We start from the raw sequence: 18,700 nt of genomic DNA, 5'->3' as shown, positions 1-18,700 counted from the left end.
CCATATAACACGCACAATAGATAGTGGCAAGTGTAATGGGTGTCCAAAGTAATTTTGTGGGAGTAGTCCCGGTGACATAGAATGAAGCGTTTGTGAACTTGGGGCTTAAGTAAAACATGTTGGACATGATCGAGCAAGTTGGGTGTAGTTGAGTGTGTAGGCGCTGTGCGAGCATGCGAGGAGTGGCCCAAGCGCAAGTCGTGGCCATACTCGATACCCAAGTGAGTCGTAACCCGAGCAAGTCATTTATCCGAGCATGTTAATTAAGTCGTAAGTGTCACAAGCTTCTAGATGCATGTCACATGAAAGTGCATTTAAGCATGTATGTGTGTAGCATGTACTTGTAGTAAAGTTGCTAATAATATTTTGTAGGCATGCTTAAGGGTCATGGAGACATGTATAGTTATGGCAAAAGCTCTATTTGCAAGAGCGTAAGAGATAAGATATAGTGACTTATCTTGTGTCGATTTGGAGGCTAGCGGAGTTATCCGAGCATGACGCTCCATTGTTCCGACAAAGTACCTTAGTCGAAAGGTGATGATTTCGCTAATTGGAAATGTGATCGGTGATTATATCTCCTTGAAACAAAATAGGTGATTAGTAAATGAGTATGTAAAATCAACACTAGTATTTTGTATGATTAAATACTTGTTACTCCTCAAAGTTTTGCCTGAAAAATAGTTTAGTCCCTTGCCTTTCAAATTAAACTGGATAGTCCTTATTCTTTCAAATTCTTACACAACCGGTCCAAAACAGGTCTAAAATGACTATTCTACCCCCAAGATCCTTTTTTTATTTTTTTCTCTCTTTTTTCAATTTCTCTCTCTTTTTTTATTTATTTTTTCTGCTTTTCTCTCTCTCTCTCTCTCTCCCTCTCCACAAATCGATCTTCTATCTCTTTTTTCAATTTCTTTCTGCTTTTCTCTCTCTCCCTCTCCACAGATCGATCTTCTCTCTCTTTTTTCAACTTCTTTCTGCTTTTCTCCCTCGCCCTCGCCACTAAATGGGTTTTTGTCTTCCTCGCCCTCGTCTTTCGATTCAACTCCCTCAACCGGCTCAGCAGCACCGCCGCCTCCGACGCCTTCTTTGGCTCCAACTAGCTCGGCTTCAGCTTCTAGTACTAGTACTACACAGAAGAACAATAAGCTTCAGCTGAATCCGGAGAAAGAAAGCGATGATCGGAAGCAGTGAGGTGGCAATTTCTCTCTCTTTGTTTGTAATCTGGTAGGATCGTAAAAGCTTACAACACAAAACTTGAAATTGCCATGCAACTGGTTTTCGACAAGAAAGTAGGAAAGCTTTTGATGTGCTTTCATGAAGCTGTGTTTTACTTGCTCCTTTTGAGTTTGGGATTGATAACCTTTTGATCGGATTGACAAACCACGAAGCTCTGTTTGGTTAGTGAGAATTTTTTGAAAAAACATAGAAATATTGAACCCTATGAGGAATGTTTCCTCTCGTCTGGATATTTGATTTCGGTTTTGTGATTGAAATGTAATTCGATTTCCTCTGGTATTCAGACAAGTAACAAACCTTTCAATGTCGTTTCATGAAGCTGTATTTTCCTTGCCCTTATGTTTGACCAGTGCTTGGAAGATATACATTACTGTTGATATTTTTCGTTTCCCTAAATTCAATATTAATTGTTGCAGGTCTTGGGATCATCACGATATTCTCTCTGTTCTGCCTGAATATAATTCAACTAGTCACTGCTCAACTAGTGCGCGGTTGAGATCAGTTGCTTCTTATATTGGTAGGAAGGAGACTGTTGTTTATGCTACCGACGTAAATACTGGAGTTGTGATTCGGTGCAAAGTTTTATCGACAAACTTTCCAGAATCCAGATATTTCATAATTATGTTAAACTTGACTTAGATGGGCTTGCCACTCTTCAAGTCCGTGCCTTCGATGATGAAGGTATTTTCATGATGCTGGTTATCACAGTATGTTTGGGCCTATTAAATTATGTATTTGCGACAAGAAATTGAAAAAAGAGAGAGAAGATCGATCTGTGGAGAGGGAGAGAGACAAAAGCATAAAGAAATTGAAAAAAGAGAGAGAAGATCGATCTGTGGAGAGGGAGAGAGAGAGAAGCAGAAAAAATAAATAAAAAAAGAGAGAGAAATTGAAAAAAGAGAGAGAAAAAAAATAAAAAAAAGATCTTGGGGGTAGAATAGTCATTTTAGACTTGTTTTGGACCGGTTGTGTGAGAATTTAAAAGAATAAGGACTATCCAGTTTAATTTGAAAGGCAAGGGACTAAACTATTTTTCAGGCAAAAGTTTGAGGAGTAACAAGTATTTAATCCTATTTTGTATATACATGTTGCATATGTACTTTGATGAGATTTTAGGCAAAGTGTATATGTAGTAGTTGATGACAAATAGCATGCATATATATCCATTTTGAATGTCAAATTTGTGTTTAACCGAACGCATTCGGTGCCATGATAATTGGAACATATTAATGACGGCATCAATTATGTGTAAATGCACTAGTCATGTGGCAGTAGTGAGATAATGTTTTTGGTATACATATGCAGCAGCTTATACACGTATATAGGTCCCTGCCCAAAATATATGGTAGAAGCATGAGCTTTTGTTGGCTGCCATATGAATTTCAAGTTGGTTATGATATTTTAGAGACATTTTGAGTGAAATGGCACTCTGCGAGGCACAAGCCTTGTTTAATAGTCATGTGGCTTAGTGCGTAGCACATGCATGACATAGTGGCTGTGCTCAATATATATACATGCTCCTGGGTCGCCCAGCTATGTACCAATTGTGACCATTTATATATATATATATAAAAAAAAAGGTGATAGACATAGTTGATGAAACATATATCCGACCTAAAGACAATTAAATATGTACTTGTCAATTGTCATAGAGGCATGGGCCTAGCTAGCATGTTTAATAAGTGATGATATTTTATTATCTTGCATGCTGTAGGTAATGAGTAAAGGACAAAATGTCGTGTATCGAGCATCATCTAGATGCTTCAGTAAGTAGCATAGCACGAACAAAGCAATTATGTGGCTATGTGTGTGTGCGCAGGTGGACAAATATGACATGTTGCTCGGGTGCTTTATATGGATAAATTATCATTTCCCACTTTTGCTAAGCTGTGGGTACGTGGTGAGCATATAAAGTCTACTGATCAGATAAAGCAGGAATGAAGATAACTTATCTTTGTTGGCTGTTCAACCACCACAGAAACCCAGCACCACAAGCAGGTACTCAGGTCGACTACTGGAGCAGGATACTTGGATAAGATCCCGGTGGGTTAGTGTAGGTTCAGCCGAGATATGAGCGGGCACCTGTGTGGTTGGAGTTGGTGGGTGTCTTGATCACTTTGGGATGCTGGAGAGGTGATGTAGATGAGCATCGTGCTAGTTTAGCGGGGCCTTGGCTAGCGGATGATGACTGGCAGAGGTGGAACTTTGCTCAGCAGTGGATGCCTTGGTCGGCGGTGGCTCCTATCCGGCGGAGACTTTGTCCAGCGGTGAAACTTAGCGGTGACTTTCAGCGGTGCAGCTAAGCAGTGAAGTTCCGCGGTGAACTTGCAGCGGTGCAGGTCGACAGCGAAGTTCGGTGGTGAACTTCCAGCGGTGCAGCTCGGCGGTGAAGTTCAGCGGTGAACTTGCAGCGGTGCAGGTCGACAGCGAAGTTCGGTGGTGAACTTCCAGCGGTGCAGCTCAGCGGTGAAGTTTAGCGGTGAACTTGCAGCGGTGAAGCTCGGATGTGAAGCTATCCGGCGGTGAAGTTTAGTGGAGCATGGCCAGCGATGCTTTGTTTTTTTGCCGGCGGAGGCAGGCTAGCGGAGATAGTCCGGCGGAGCTTGGCTTGGCAAGGAGCTAGCTGCCCAGCGGTTTCTGGTTGACGCTGGAAGAAGGCCTAGCGGAAGCGCCAAGCAGAGGATGGCGTTTGGCAGGTGTACAGTCGAGCGGAGCTTTGATCGAAGGAGGTGGCTAGCGGAAGAAGACCGCTGGGGCATCAGCCTGCGAGTCGCACTAGCGGGAGGTAGTCGTTGGCGGGAAATGACCGCTGGGTATTGCTAGCGCGCTGGACACGAGCCGTGCTAGCGGAAGATGTCGCTGGACTCGCTGGAGGATGGTGCTTCGTTTGAAGAAGCGGGGCGATGGGTTGGTGCTGGACGTCGGGGCTGCTGAAGCGCGCTCTGGTGATCGGGGCCTTGTCCAGCGGTGGTGGCCAAGAGGCACGGGGTGTAGAGAAGGACTTGGTGCGCAGCGGAGCCTTGGGAAAATCAGCGGAGCTGAATCTTGGTCAGAGGAGGATGCCAGCGGAGCGGTGGCTGGGTGTTTAGCGATACCGCTGACAGAAGTTGGCGGTGCAAGTTTTGTGTTGCCGCTGAACTAGTGTGGCGGTGCCGCTGATGATGATTGAAGAGTGGCCATGGGAGCCCAGAGAAGTTCTCTGGGTGTCTAGAGTAAATCAGAACCAAATTTTTTTTTTTAGTGTTGACTTTCGTTGTTAGCGTTGACTATTTGTTGACCATGTTTGTTCGTCGTTGACCGAACTTGATCAGCCCTGAAGGGCATTGACCGGCTCAAGTTATGAGTGGGTGTAGCGTTGACTTTTCTTTAACTTGAAACCTTGTAACTTAGCAAGCATTGGGAACAAATTTATGTTGAAAAATTTTGTTACCGCCAAGGATGGGGCTGGGTGCAATGCTTGCTGGCGGTTTATATAATAATTCAAAGATGAAAAAAAAAAGAAAATGGCAGTGAGCAATTTTGATAACTCAAAGAAGAGAAGAAAGAACTCTTTTGAGCTTCGTTAAGATGACTTAACTCAATGGTAAGTGACGAAGCCTTTGTATTGGCTTCCCACAGACGGCGCCAATGTTAACGTTAGTGATCCCTGGGATCTCTAGTTACCTTTAGAGAGCGAGAGAGAGTGACACGAGATGTATAGTGGTTCGTCTCCCGCCTTAGCGGGAAACTACGTCCACTCGAATGTTATACTAGTGTGTTGAGCATTGCGGCCCAAGGGAATTACAAAAGATGTAATGGGATGATCTTGAAGTGGGAGGAGGCATTCCTTTTATAGGTGAAGGAAGCCATCTCCTTTACATTTTCTTAGATGTGGGATGTAAAACCACTATTCTAGTCTTATAAATGCCTATTATGGAGACAACTTGGCAAGGTCGGTAAGGTGGCTTCCCGGCGACGTATTTTCCACTTCCGGATACCGTGGCGTAGCTTGAACATAGGGCTACAAGGTGCAAGTAGCGGTTGGGCCTCACCATGGCTTGTGGGTGTCCCAAAGAGGGTGTTACTTATGCTTGGTGAGATAGCAAACTAGTCATGCTAGTAGGTATCTACAAACTTAAACCCATTTAGACAAGAGCTAAGCTAAAAATAATAACGAGAATAACAATTGGAATAGCTTATAGGATTGAATTCACCTTTGAATCCCATTCAGAATATAAATCAAACTTCTCTTGTTAATTCCTCCTTCCTTCACTTTAGGTATCTCTCTCACGTCTCATGTTTCTCTCTTCTATTTTCTCTTCCACTCCTAATTCTGTTTCTTCTTTCATTTCCTCTAATCTCCTCTATTCTATCTTGATCTCTCTCCCTTTTTTTGTTTTCTTCTTTTCTTTCATGCTCCTAATCTCCTATTCCTCACGTCCTCTATTTTCTCTCTTTAGTTTCCTTCCTGTTTGTTTCTTTCTTTCCATTCTACTCCAGCCCTTCTCTCTATCTCCCTCACTCTCACGTTATGTTCTATTGTATAGTCAATGTGAATAAGGTAGATAGCTCCTATTTATACTAGTCTTATAATAAAATCTGCATAAATGTGTTTGTCCATACCTATCACTTAATGACTTAATCACCAAGCATTCAGTAGATATACTTGTATAGTCCTATCTCTTAATAGAAGCCTTCATCAGTAAGTATTGCAGAGATAGGTATGAAATCTCTTACCCCTTAATAACTTAATGACCAAGGTTATATATAAAAACATATATGAAGAAGATAAGCTTTATTTCTATAATATAGGGATATCCAAGTGATAGCAGTAGACTAGAAGTTTTAATGATAAATAAATAGAGCTTAAGCTATAAATTGAGAGATGCCACCTCGAGCTACTAGCTAGTCTACAGGTTCATCAACACCTATAATTCCTAACTTTGCATAATCACCTAAATAGATCATACTTGCTCACACTTGGATATGAACAATGACTAATAAGAGATTCATTGATTGGGTTTATAAGGTCTCATCCGAAAATGTTTAAACCAATTGAGTAAAACTAGCTTCCTCACAAGTCTACATGTAATAGGTAATAGACTTCTCGAACACACACACACACAAGCTATGGCGTCTTACTACTGATTGGTTTAATTGTCGAGCTACTCTTGCTACTATGAATGTAAAAGTTTCACATATTTTTTGGGAAGGTAATAGTGTTGCTGATTGCTTAGCTAATTTGGGTGTGGATAATGTGGGAGTTCATTGGTGGGATTCGTGTCCTGCTTGTGCAATTGCAGCCTATTCCCATGATTTAACTAGTTTTCCCAACTATCGCTTCATTTTTTGAATGATCAGTGGCTGTCTCCAGGTTTTGAATCTATGGACCAACGTTAAAGGAAGCTTTCCCTGCTATTCTCTTAATTTGAAAGCTGCTGCTCTAGTTTTGGCTCAGTTTGTGGAGCTACTTTGTTGCGGGTGGTGTACCTTATATTGACTTATTCTTCTCTAATTGCCTTCTTCATATGAGCTGGTCAATGGGGTCTATGGCTATTGTTTGTTTAGCTATTTAATTATGTATCATTAGTGCCTTGACTTTGTGGGATATGGTGTTGATAAAGAAACTTGGCTTGCTATGCACTTCAGTAATTGAAGTCACATTTGCAGAAGCACTGGATTCTGTCATTGGTTTCTGGTTTGTTGCTTTTTGGCCTCCAAAGGAATGTTTTTTTGTTGGTTCTTATTTTTGGGTGTCCTTAGTAACTCCCAAGTTTTTGTTTCGGGTTGTTCTTTTTTGTTTTCGGGAGGGGTTTTGGTTTATGTCTCCCTCTCCCCCTTTGTACTTTTTTTCTTTTTTATTCAATAAAATTAAATAGAGGGACAGGCGGTGGGTTTCCGAGTGTAGTGGTCCCTTCCTCTTTACGGGGAGGGTAGGCGCTCTGTGCAAAGACCGCTAACAAGGTGCTAATATCGCCTAATCCTCTGTTTTAAATTAAAAAAAAAAAAAAAAAGCTAAGCACAAACACAAACCAGACTCACCAAAACTCAGCATGATGAAAATTAATGACGTGGTCTATACTTATATGTCTAATCCTTGTAGCTAACTAGCTAAGCTAAGCCTGTGCCTCTAATAAACAATATGCATGTTTCTAGTGTATAAGATTTTTCTTCTTTTTGTATTTTTTTAGATCTAGAATTTTTTTCCTATTATAAATCTATAAATAGTAACATAACCTTTATATATTTCTTTTTGTTGTCATTATTGTTATTCTCGCTAAATTTATCAAAAAATAAATAAATTAATTGTTCGCCTTAGGCCTTTTGAATCTCAAGACCGGCTCTAGCATTGTCTTTCTCCAAATTATTTTGGTGAATTTTTATTATTTAACAAACCCATATCTGTTTCACCATATTTTTATTTTCACTAATTCGAGGATCTTAATTTTGATGCCCTCTTTCCCTTTTTTCCCCTAATTTCTTTGTAGGCCCAAATGAGCTAAGCACAAACACGGACCAAACTCAACAGAAATTGATTGTTTTCACAACATAATTTCAAGCCATTTACAGATGAATTCACAGTAGAAATAATTGATCCTTTCACAGCAACAAGAACTAATTATTTTCACAACAACAAGAATACTACTCAAGTCAACCTAGGGCTTATGGTAGAATTCATTGATGATCAAAATATGGAGACATACAATAGCAATATGTTCAAGAGAAAAGAAAAGGATTAAACGAGAGAGAGGAGATCCAAATTTCAAGAAAAAATGAGAGGGAGGAGAAACCCTAGAGAAGAGGTTGCACGTACCTAGATGTTGAGTTGCTTTGCAAAAAGAATATTGTGGAAATCTTTGGTGGAGACGTTGGATTTGTTTGGAGCTTTGGTATTTATACCTGAAGCTATACAATCCACAAGAGTCCCCATTATTTTATAAATTCTATAGAATTAGTAGATTTTTTGAATACCTTCATATTTTTATGGAATTAAAATCTCCCTTTACAAATTCAAATTGAATACCCTAATACTTATAAAAACTCTTTAAAAGTCTTAATAAATCAGAATTGAATACCCACAGATTTTTCAAGTCCAAAAAAGTTTTTAAAACACCTTAGAAGTTAGAAGTCTAAATACAATACACCCCCACCCCCAAATCCTAAACTTTCAATGCCATAAAAGAATTAATGATGTAACGTGTAAAGATGTTATGTACTGCATCTCTTGAGCTACCCTTTAGCTTAGCTTCGTTTCAGAGATAAATGGGGGTTCCATCGTTTTTTCGTTGGTTGGTAAACAAGTACCCTAAAGTGGTGGTGAAAGCCATTGAAGCGGGAGAGGATCAGTTTCTAGATGCAAGCTTGCCAAACCCAAATGGCATAGAGTTCGATAACCTGTTTCTAGACATGAATGGGATTATCCATCCCTGCTTTCATCCGGAAGAAGATGATGATGATGACGGTTATGGAGTAAGATCACAGTTCTATTTCATTTCTTTCTAATCTATGTCTTAGTTATGAAGTTCTTCCTCTGCTTGTTTAAGAGCTTATTTTATATATATGTTGTTCAGCTTGCACCGCCAAGAACTTATGAAGATGTCTTCAACAATATTTTCGAATACATTGATCGGCTTTTCAATATTGTTAGACCAAGGAAACTACTCTACATAGCCATTGGTGAGAAAATTGAACTAATTTGTTTGTTTTTAACGTCTTGCCGTTAATTATTAGACTTTTGAGATGCTTTTACTTTCAATTTGTATTTTTTGTCTACCGCTATCTAGACAAATGTACTATTGTAGTAGATGTCAATTAAAATTTTCTCTTGTAGATGGAGTTGCTCCGAGGGCTAAAATGAATCAACAGCGCGCCAGGCGTTTTAAGTCGGCAATGGACAAGAATCTTGCTGTGGGTGTATCTGAAATTCACATGAGTTTTCTATGTGTTATGCTTTGAATTAATTTGATGAAGACATATTGATGTTCCCAACTGTTGTTTAAATTATAATATGTAGGAGGCTGAAGAAGAGAAACTAAGACAGCAATTTGCAAAGGAAGGGAAAAAAATCCTACTAGAACAGGAGTCTGAAGTTTCTGATTCTAATATAATCACCCCTGGAACGGATTTCATGTACAAGTTATCCAAGGCTCTTCAAAGCTACATCAATCTACGTTTAAGCCAAGATTCAGGCTGGAGGGACATCAAGGTCTGGTCTATTGATATGACGAGTACTAGTACATGAACTGATTAAGTGCAGATTAGTTCCTTTTTAAATTTTAATCAATGTTGAATAAAATCATAAATAATGCATGCATATTGCACCAAGGGTGTTCACTGGTGCTTATATTTATGTCTCCTTCCAAACTTGATTCCTATATTTTCTTTTGTTAATTTCCTTGCTTATTCATTTAGGTAATACTTTCTGATGCCAATGTTCCTGGGGAAGGAGAACATAAAGTGATGTCGTTCATACGTCACCAGCGAACTGTTCCTTCTTATGATCCAAACACCCGCCATTGCTTGTATGGTCTGGTATGAAAAAATGACTATATGGGATGCAAATATAAAGAATTTATTTCCTATATATCCTTTTGCCCATCTAATTTTCAATTTATCTCGATTCTTGATTTTACATTCTCATACATTACCATTGGCAATTTGGCATCATGACAGGATGCGGATCTTATAATGTTGTCTTTGGCAACACATGAAGTTCACCTTTCCATACTAAGAGAGGTTGAATTTGCAAACCTTTCAAGTTTTATCAATTTCCTTTCTCTCTCTCTTTTTTTTTTTCGGTTTATTTTTTACCATGTTACAGCTTGGAATTTGGTCTTGATGAATATCTGGGCGTCATCTAGTTTTCAAGGGTGATAATTACTTCTACCCATGTACAATTTATTGAATTATAAAACAGAGTTTTAGTTAAGAGTTTTCTGGTAGCATTGAGTACTAATTCAAGTAGAGGTTTTGAACACTACTCATGAGGATTGGCATTACCATATATGGAAACTGACACAATATTATGAACTTTTGTATTAACTTGTCATTTTTGGGAAATAGAATTTACTAATCCAAAACCAGCAGCAACATGCAAACAGTCAATTGACAATTTCATCTGCAATATCAGACAAAAGAACAGTGCACATGATGAAAAAGCCTAATCAGGTATCTTAATTTTATTAACTTCCATTAGGGTAGTGTAGCTGCTTCTTTGTGTGAACTTTTTCTTCATCCAATTTTCAGTTTCTGCATGTTTGGATTTTGAGGGAATATCTGGAGCTTGACATGCAAATCAGTGATCCTCCTGAGAACTTTAAGTTTGATCTTGAGCGTATCATTGATGATTTCATCTTTATATGTTTCTTCGCGGGAAATGATTTTTTACCCCACATGCCAACATTGGAAATTCATGAGGTTCTATGCTAACTTATCAAATGGTTTATGTAATGAGAAACTAAGTATTCACATGAAAACTAACTTTTGTGAAATACTTGTTCTCAGGGTGCAATTGATTTGCTGATGACAGTCTACAAGAAAGAATTCAAGAATATTGGTGGCTATTTGGTTGATATGATTCAGGTATATTAATATAAGTTAGCCATATCTTGTTTTTTTTCTTCACAACAAAATCAATATAGCTAGACAGGTTCATGATCATTTGCACAAAGCAGGTTCATGACAAGAAGTTGGGGTACATCAAACTATCTAGAGTTGAGAAATTTGTTCTCCTTATTGGAGCATTTGAAGAGAAAATACACACGCGCATGTTCTCCCCATGTATATGACATGCATGCACGCTCTTCCCATGTATATGTGTACAAAGAGATATGCTTTGACTTCTTGGTCCAATTTGACCAGTATTATCTTAAATCTTCGGTTACTATTTTGCTCCTTGTTCATGTCTAAGGGGATTATTATCTCTTGCATAGTTTTTTTGTTTTCTTTTTCTTTTGGTGTGGGACTATGGGTAATTGATATTTACTTTCAGATGCTTCTGCATAATTTTACTCGGGTGGTTCTTCATTTTCGGACGTGGCTAAATATTTTGGCCTCCTTGTTATCTATATCATTATGTTGCAGATAGTGGAAAACTCAAAGGAATTGAAGCAAAAATTGAAGGCCAGCATTAGATGAAAATCTGATCTGTTTAGGAATGGTGATTTTGGCACTGACAAAGTATGGAGCACTCCTTTCTGGAAGTTCCATTATCTTATATCATACTTCTTCTGAACTTACAGTCTGACTTATATATGTTTTCTCATTCATCCACACAGGTACGACTGGGTGCTACAGGATTCAAAGAAAGATATTACAAATGCAAATTTTCTGCTGAAAGCCCGGGGGAGATTGAAAACAAAAGGAAGGAAGTAGTATGTCTGGCTATATATTGTAGCTTAATCTTGCATTTACTGTTTGCAAATTTGTCCATGTTTTCTCATTTCTCCACTTCTATTTTATTTTCTTTTGAACAATTAAGCTATCTTTAATTATACCAAGCACTGATTTTGGTTGATTAAGTATGAGTTTTGTACAATATTGGGATTTGAGTTTATGTTTGTTTCAAGAGAACTTAGTTTCCCCTGCGTATTTTTCACTAACCCATCATAAAAATTACTAAAATATATAACACAAGATCTTTTCCTTTTGAATTTTTGTTTCTTTCTAATTCCATTTGCTGTTTACAATTAGGTTAAAAGCTACACAGAAGGACTGCTCTGGGTTCTTTTATACTACTTTTCCGGCCCCCCATCGTGGAAATGGTAAGACATATCTGTGATGTACAGCTACTCAGTATTGTTATGATAATCAACTAAAGATAAAGTAAATTATCATTGAAACATCCTATCAGGTTTTATCCTTTTCATTATGGACCATTTGCCTCTGATATGAAGGGCCTAGCTCAGGTCAAACCACAATTTGAGAAAGGTTCCCCATTTAAACCTATAGATACACTCATGGCTGTCCTGCCACCAAGAAGGTAGCTTTAGCTTTATTTTAATTTTTTTGCAAGTATTTCTTATAAAATTAACCATTTTCCTAGAAGATGAAACAAATGTTCATTTCTGTAGCGCTCACGCACTTCCTAAGGATTATAGGACACTTATGATGGAGGAGTGTTCCACAATCATTGATTTTTACCCTTCTGGTAATGCAACTATGTCATTTATATTTTATCTAGTGGATTATTTCACTTCAAAAGTTTTAACTCTAAGCATTGCTTCATGTTTAGACTTCGAAATTGACATGGATGGGAAGAGATTTACGTGGCAGGTTTGGTGGTTTTGTTTTCTTCACATGCACCATTTTTCTAGTGTTCTGTTAAAGATCCTCTCGCGTTGCTTTCCATTGACTCTACTGATCTTCCATTTTTTAAAATTGGTTGTAACATGTTGTCTTCTAAAGGGTATCTGCAAACTTCCCTTTATAGAAGAATCCCGACTTCTACATGAGACCAGAAAATTGGAAAAGGAACTAATGGTATCATACTCCATTTCTATTTCTCAATTATATCGATAGAAGACGTTTTATCATGACCAATTTATCTAGAACTGATTCCAAGTTAATGTTACTTTTCTAGGCAGAAGAAATTGACAGGAATGCTGAGAAACTTGATCAGTTATTCATGCGAAGCACCCACGGTATGGCATCACAAATTGTTTCACTGTCTAATGGTGACAATCAGTCGATCAAGATTGACACCAATTTGAGGTAGGTCGTTTGTTCTCTGCCTTTCTTAGTCCTTATTTTCAGTATTCTTCTAAGTATTAATTTTTGACATTTTGTCATAACTGTTTGTTCTCTTCACTTTCCAGCTTTGGAATCAGTGGTTTTATCCGGCAGCTTGATGACAATGATGCCAAGGTCAAAGAAAGAGATGATAGCTCTGAAGAAGACTCTGTCTTGTATGTCAACAACATTGCTAATAGCTTATTTATTTTTTGGATTTTTGGGATTATTTTTTAATTTCATCATGTTGCAGATGTACCCTCTATGAGCTTCCTAATACAAGTCTGCATATGCCTCGTTTACTTGATGGTGTACAACATCCTTCCAAGGTATAAATAGGTCATTAAGTCTTACGATTTTTATTAATTCTAATTTGCCTGAACTGTTTTATGTAAATAGTTCTCTTTTTTTATCTGCTTAGTATGGATATATATGTTCCTTGCCATTGCGATTCTATATAATGATTTCTTTTGGATTTTAGTACACTTAATCATTGAACTGAAATCACTCCCAAATGCATGCTATGAAGTTTGATTATTGACCTCCAATTATATCATGAGAAAAAGTTTCTGCAGCATGTTATATTCAATACAATTAGAAGCTCTGATGTTTGGCCAAACAAATCAAATATATATTTGCAGACAATAAATGAACACGAGCTTATGGAAACAGTTCTATGGCATGAATGTCAGGGAAATGTGATCTCCCGCAGGTGTGTCAGTCGTGCTTCAACTTTCTTTCATTTATTTTTTTTACATGCTCTCTCCGGACTCATTTGGTAAAAGCAAAATGCAGCATCCAGCAAGTACAGGCAAGGTTTAGATAACCAAATGATTTGGGAAATGCAAGTTTTCACAATGGTAAATTCACTTCAAGCTCTCCTGCCAATTCAATTCACAAATTTGCTGGTTCTGGATGGGGGTGTGGTAGAGGAACAAATGGTAGTTCTAAGTCAGGAGACCGAGTTTATGCTCCAAAAGGAATATCCAAGGATCAAAGAGTAGTGTCATCTCCTAGCTCATACTATGCCAAGGGTACCTCAGATTATAGAAAAGGCACATTACAACATGGCTTCAGGGAATTAAATATATCAGAGTCAGGCCAATGCTGGAGGCCTAATGGAAGGGGAGTTCAGTCATTGAATAATGATTTATGGCCATCTAGAAATAGTCTCTCAAGACAGAAACTTTGCTGGTCATGTTTCACAGTCCTATCATACTTGGGGCCGTGGCAGAGGGCAACACAATTCGTGGCAGCACACCTATCCATTTGCTGGTACAGGTAGAGGCCAGCAAGACCCTTGGACACACACCCGGCCTCCTTTTGCTGCTAATTGTTCATCATCACATGCCGGTGGAAGAGGGAACTTTGTTCAACGTAATCCTTTAGAAAGTCAGAATGGGCAGCGGCGGGCAGGGAGCTAAAGCCTTGCATGTAAATGGAAATGTTGTAGTGTTTTGTACAAGTTTTAGTCTACGATTAAGTCAACAAGATTAGGCAGGCAGTTCATTTTGATAGACCTTTCTTGTGTATCAGAGATTTGTAGTATTTTTGCTGTAGTTGGACCAAAGAAGGAAAGGAAATTCTATAAAAAGGACTAAGAAGTCAACATTCATGTTACAAATCTGATTTTCTGGATTGCTAAATAGAAGGAAAAAAAAAAACAGAAAAAAAAAATAAGAGGACATATAGTGGCTTTATTGGGGCACCGCCAGTGGAGGGAAGTGCCGTTGCTAAGGTTTAACTTTAAACTAGTCTTCAAAGATAAAACACTGTTGAGGTTTTGAAAAATCGACAGCACAATTAGAAAGTGCAAGTGCATGAGAGACTTATAAGAGGAGTTTAAGAATTCAAAATGTGTCCAATTCCATGTAAAGTAAAAAACTTAGAATGTCCCTTTTGCAGAAGCTATTCTTTCAATAATTCTGGTAGGGAAAATTTCAAGAAGAGTACATAAAGTATTGGTCATTCTAACCTTTCGTGAATCAACTTTTGTTAAAATCAACACGGTACATCAAGTTCAAATTTCTACCCAATTTGAGTACATGCCGTCATCTTTTCCGTTAGCCTTATGTAATTATTCATTTGTTAGAGGGTAATATAGTATTTTTACAGTTTTTTTTTTCTCTCTCTCTCTCTCTCTCTCTATCTATCTCTCTCCTCACCCTCTCCGACACTCTCCCCCCCCCCCCCCACACACAGACCCAACCCCTTTCTCTTCCTCCATGACCGCAACCACCGCATCTCCTCCACCTTCCAAATCCACACCCATCAAACCCAACTCCCCATCTTATCAAACCCACAATTCAAATAACTCATTTTGCATTATCATCCCTTCTTAATCTCCCAAACCGAACTCCCCATCACTACCAAATTCATATATTAGTTCAATTATGAAAATAGGATCACCCATCAGTTAGTTGACAACCAGTACCAAATTCATGTGTTAATTAAGAAACATGAGCTCACATCAATGAGAACAGAATCTGTCCATAAAGGAGAAAAAGAAACAAAAGAATGAATAAAATTATTTTCTACACCACTACCTACAACATCAACAAGGAGTTGCTCAATTCATGCAATTGAGTTGTCAGGAACTCTCGGATTGAGCATCTGAACAGTACCCGCTCAGGGGTTCAGCTAGAATTTGTGATCCATCTTCTGGATCTAGTTCCGGCTAGTCAAGCCCAAGGCCACCATGGGGTACAAAACGACGTCGTCCAGTGAGGAGGAGGGTGGAAGTGGAAGTCATGGGGTACAAAACGACGTCGTCCAGTGGCATATTTTGGGCTACACTCTGTAGATCTAGAATTCTCCGCACTTCACTATTTTCATGCGGTTTGGGGATCAAAATGAGACATTGTGGGGACATTCCATGTTAATTCACGCCGTTCATCAGGAATAGTCATGTTCTTATCTCCCCCTAACGGCAGGAAGACCGTCTCATCAAAGTGATAATCCATAAATCTAGCGGTAAAGAGATCGCCTGCCAAGGGCTCGAAAGAGCACATAATGGATGGGATTCATAATCGACATGTATGTCCATCCTTTGTTAAGGACCCAATTTTGTACATTGTGACTGCACAATTGGCACAAGGACTGCATACCCAAATGCGCGTAAGTGCGAAACATCAGGTTCGTACCCAGTCACCAACTGTAACGCGGAGTAAGGTTGGTAGCAGTGGGCCTCAACGGGACCAACATAGCTGCATGCAAGATTGCATAGCTCCATGCAGAAATTAGAAGCTTGGTGCGCATTACCAAGATTCTATTTGCGAGACCATCTTGGGTGTGAACATAGGGAACTATATGTTCAGCATCAATCCCAAGGGATATGCAATAATCATCGAAAGACTTTGATGTAAACTCTTCGGTATTATCAAGTCTTATAGACTTTATGGGATAATCCGAGTGGTGAACCCTCAATTTCATGATCTGGGTGAGAGTTTAGTAAAAGCAGTGTTTTCTTGCAGACAATAGTGTAACATGTGATCACTTTGTCGATACATCAACCAAAATCATTAATATTTAACTGGTCCACATGGTGGTTGGATATATATGTCCACAAATTTCCCTTGGATTATGTGCAGAAAAATGGTGGTGTATGTACTAGTCTTTGCACATGATGGTCTAGTATTAACTATTCTTAACTAGTATGTCATAGTATGTCATTATATACAAGACCCTTATTCAGAAGGGGATGCACTTGCGTTGAATTGAGGATACGGTGCATCATACTTTGACCTGGGTGTCCCAAATGGTCATGCCATAGCAAGTAGTTGCTTGAATTAGTTAGCTTCTAGCTAACAGATTTCAATTTCTCCAATGTACGCTTCTGGCCGCACACTCGGAGGTTATGCAAAGATATTCCACGCATTTTTCTCAGTGGTTTCAACGTGGTAACTGTTGGTTCGAATATCCTTAATACTCAATAACGTTCTTCAGGAACGTGGAGAATATAAGGCCTCATTAATGGTAAGTTCAGTACCATTGGACAACATAGAGTAGGCTTTGCCGTAGCCCTCTATCAGGTTGGATTGCTCTGATACGGTTGTCACAGAGGTATGAATAGACAATAAGTTTGAAAAACATCTCCGATATGGGAGTATGGTGTGTGTAATAGCACTTTTAACCAGACAACAAACTTCCCCACATTCATTTATTTAATTCAATGGATCACATGTATAAAGATGTTTATTGAATTAAATACATTCGAACATAACCACATTTTCATAATCCAAAATGATTGAAAACATAAATCACCAAAAATAATCTGAAGATGTTTCATTCATTAAGATGAAATAGATATGACACAAGGGACCAATTATACCCATGTCTTCGAGTTCTAATTCTCGGTATGTTCAATAACTGCCTGAAAATCCATGATCTCTAGTGTGGAATCGTTAGAAAATTACCCTTCAATAAAGTTGGTATTTCGAGTTCTGACACCGGCGTAATACTCATCTACTGCTTTGGCTATCGCACAACAGGTGAGGGACCATGTGAGCCCCCGAAAATTTTATTTAATTTTTAGAAGGTAATTTCTCACCAATAAGATTTCTCCGCAAGGTGATTTAAGTGGAGGAAATGACTTTGTAGACTATTTTGGTCTCAAGATCACGATTTGGACCTTATAATATGAGTTTGGGCCAAAGTCTTCCTTTTGGGCCGAACAGATCGCCAAGTGTTACTGAGATAAAGGATTGTCGGAGTTATTTTACAAAGAGATGAATTGGATCCTTAAGCAAATCGAGTTTTGAACCTATACGAAGTCGAGAATTAACTTGGGAAGTTTACGACGAAAAACGAATAAAAGCAAAGTTACGAGCTCAAAACCGAAAGCAGTTAGTTAGAGGAGTTTTGTAACTCGTCAAAAGGGCAAAATCGACATTTCTCACACACTAGTATAAATAGGAAATTAGAAACCCTAACACCTAAACTCTCTCATTTTCTCCCTCACTCTCGGCCGCACACTCTCTCTCTCCCCGACCTCACTCTCTCGTCCTCTCCCTCTGCCATCGCCGGAACCACATCGTCCGGCCACCGCCTCACATCACCGCTACCACCAATCGAAGCACCACCTCAATCCGACCTAAACCCATAAGAGATCGAAGCCATGCATTGACCCGGCCTCTTTCTTCCGCTATCCTCCTCTCTGCCACCACCGGAGACTCCATCTCCGGCCACCATCTCCCCACACCATCTTCACCAATCGATGCAGCATCCAAAACCAATCCACACCTGAGCCTTACCGTCGAAATACATAGTCGGCAGCCTCTGCGCACGACCACCCAAGGCTGCAACGCCACTGTTGCTCGACCCTCGCCGGCTCCCAGCCATCCCTTCACTACACTGCCGCCTCAAGTGAGCTCAGAAAGCGCCGAACATCAAGCCCCCAACATCCCATCACCAGAAGACGTCGAACGCACATTGCCGGAAATCGAGCTCTGCATGCCTTCGTTCTCCAACCTCCAGTCCAAATCGAGCTGGACTACCTCCCTGGATGTGATCAGCACCTCACTACCCACCTGTTCCCGAGACACCGCCTTCCGATTCCGACCAGGGCCACCGTACGCGCTACACGCGCCGCCGCAGGCGCGTGGACCACCGTAGCTCTGTCGCTCACGGTCTCCGGAAATCGTCAGGACTTTTTGATTAGGTAATTTCGTGATTCCCCTTTTAGCTGGAGCTTATGGTTTGGTCTAGATTGAAAACCCTAATGGTTGTTGTTCAAATTGGGTTGTGTGAGGTTAAG

At 39.4% G+C, this 18,700-nt stretch overlaps 1 pseudogene; it reads left to right on the top strand.

Moving 5' to 3' along the window:
• Nucleotides 1-8,440: 8,440 nt before the first annotated feature.
• On the top strand, nucleotides 8,441-14,530 carry LOC112203918 (annotated as a pseudogene).
• Nucleotides 14,531-18,700: the final 4,170 nt, after the last annotated feature.

The sequence above is a fragment of the Rosa chinensis genome, chromosome 5 (assembly GCF_002994745.2).
Source record: "Rosa chinensis cultivar Old Blush chromosome 5, RchiOBHm-V2, whole genome shotgun sequence".
In the NCBI taxonomy this organism is placed as follows: Eukaryota; Viridiplantae; Streptophyta; class Magnoliopsida; order Rosales; family Rosaceae; genus Rosa; species Rosa chinensis.
This window is presented reverse-complemented; position numbering and strand designations above follow the sequence as displayed.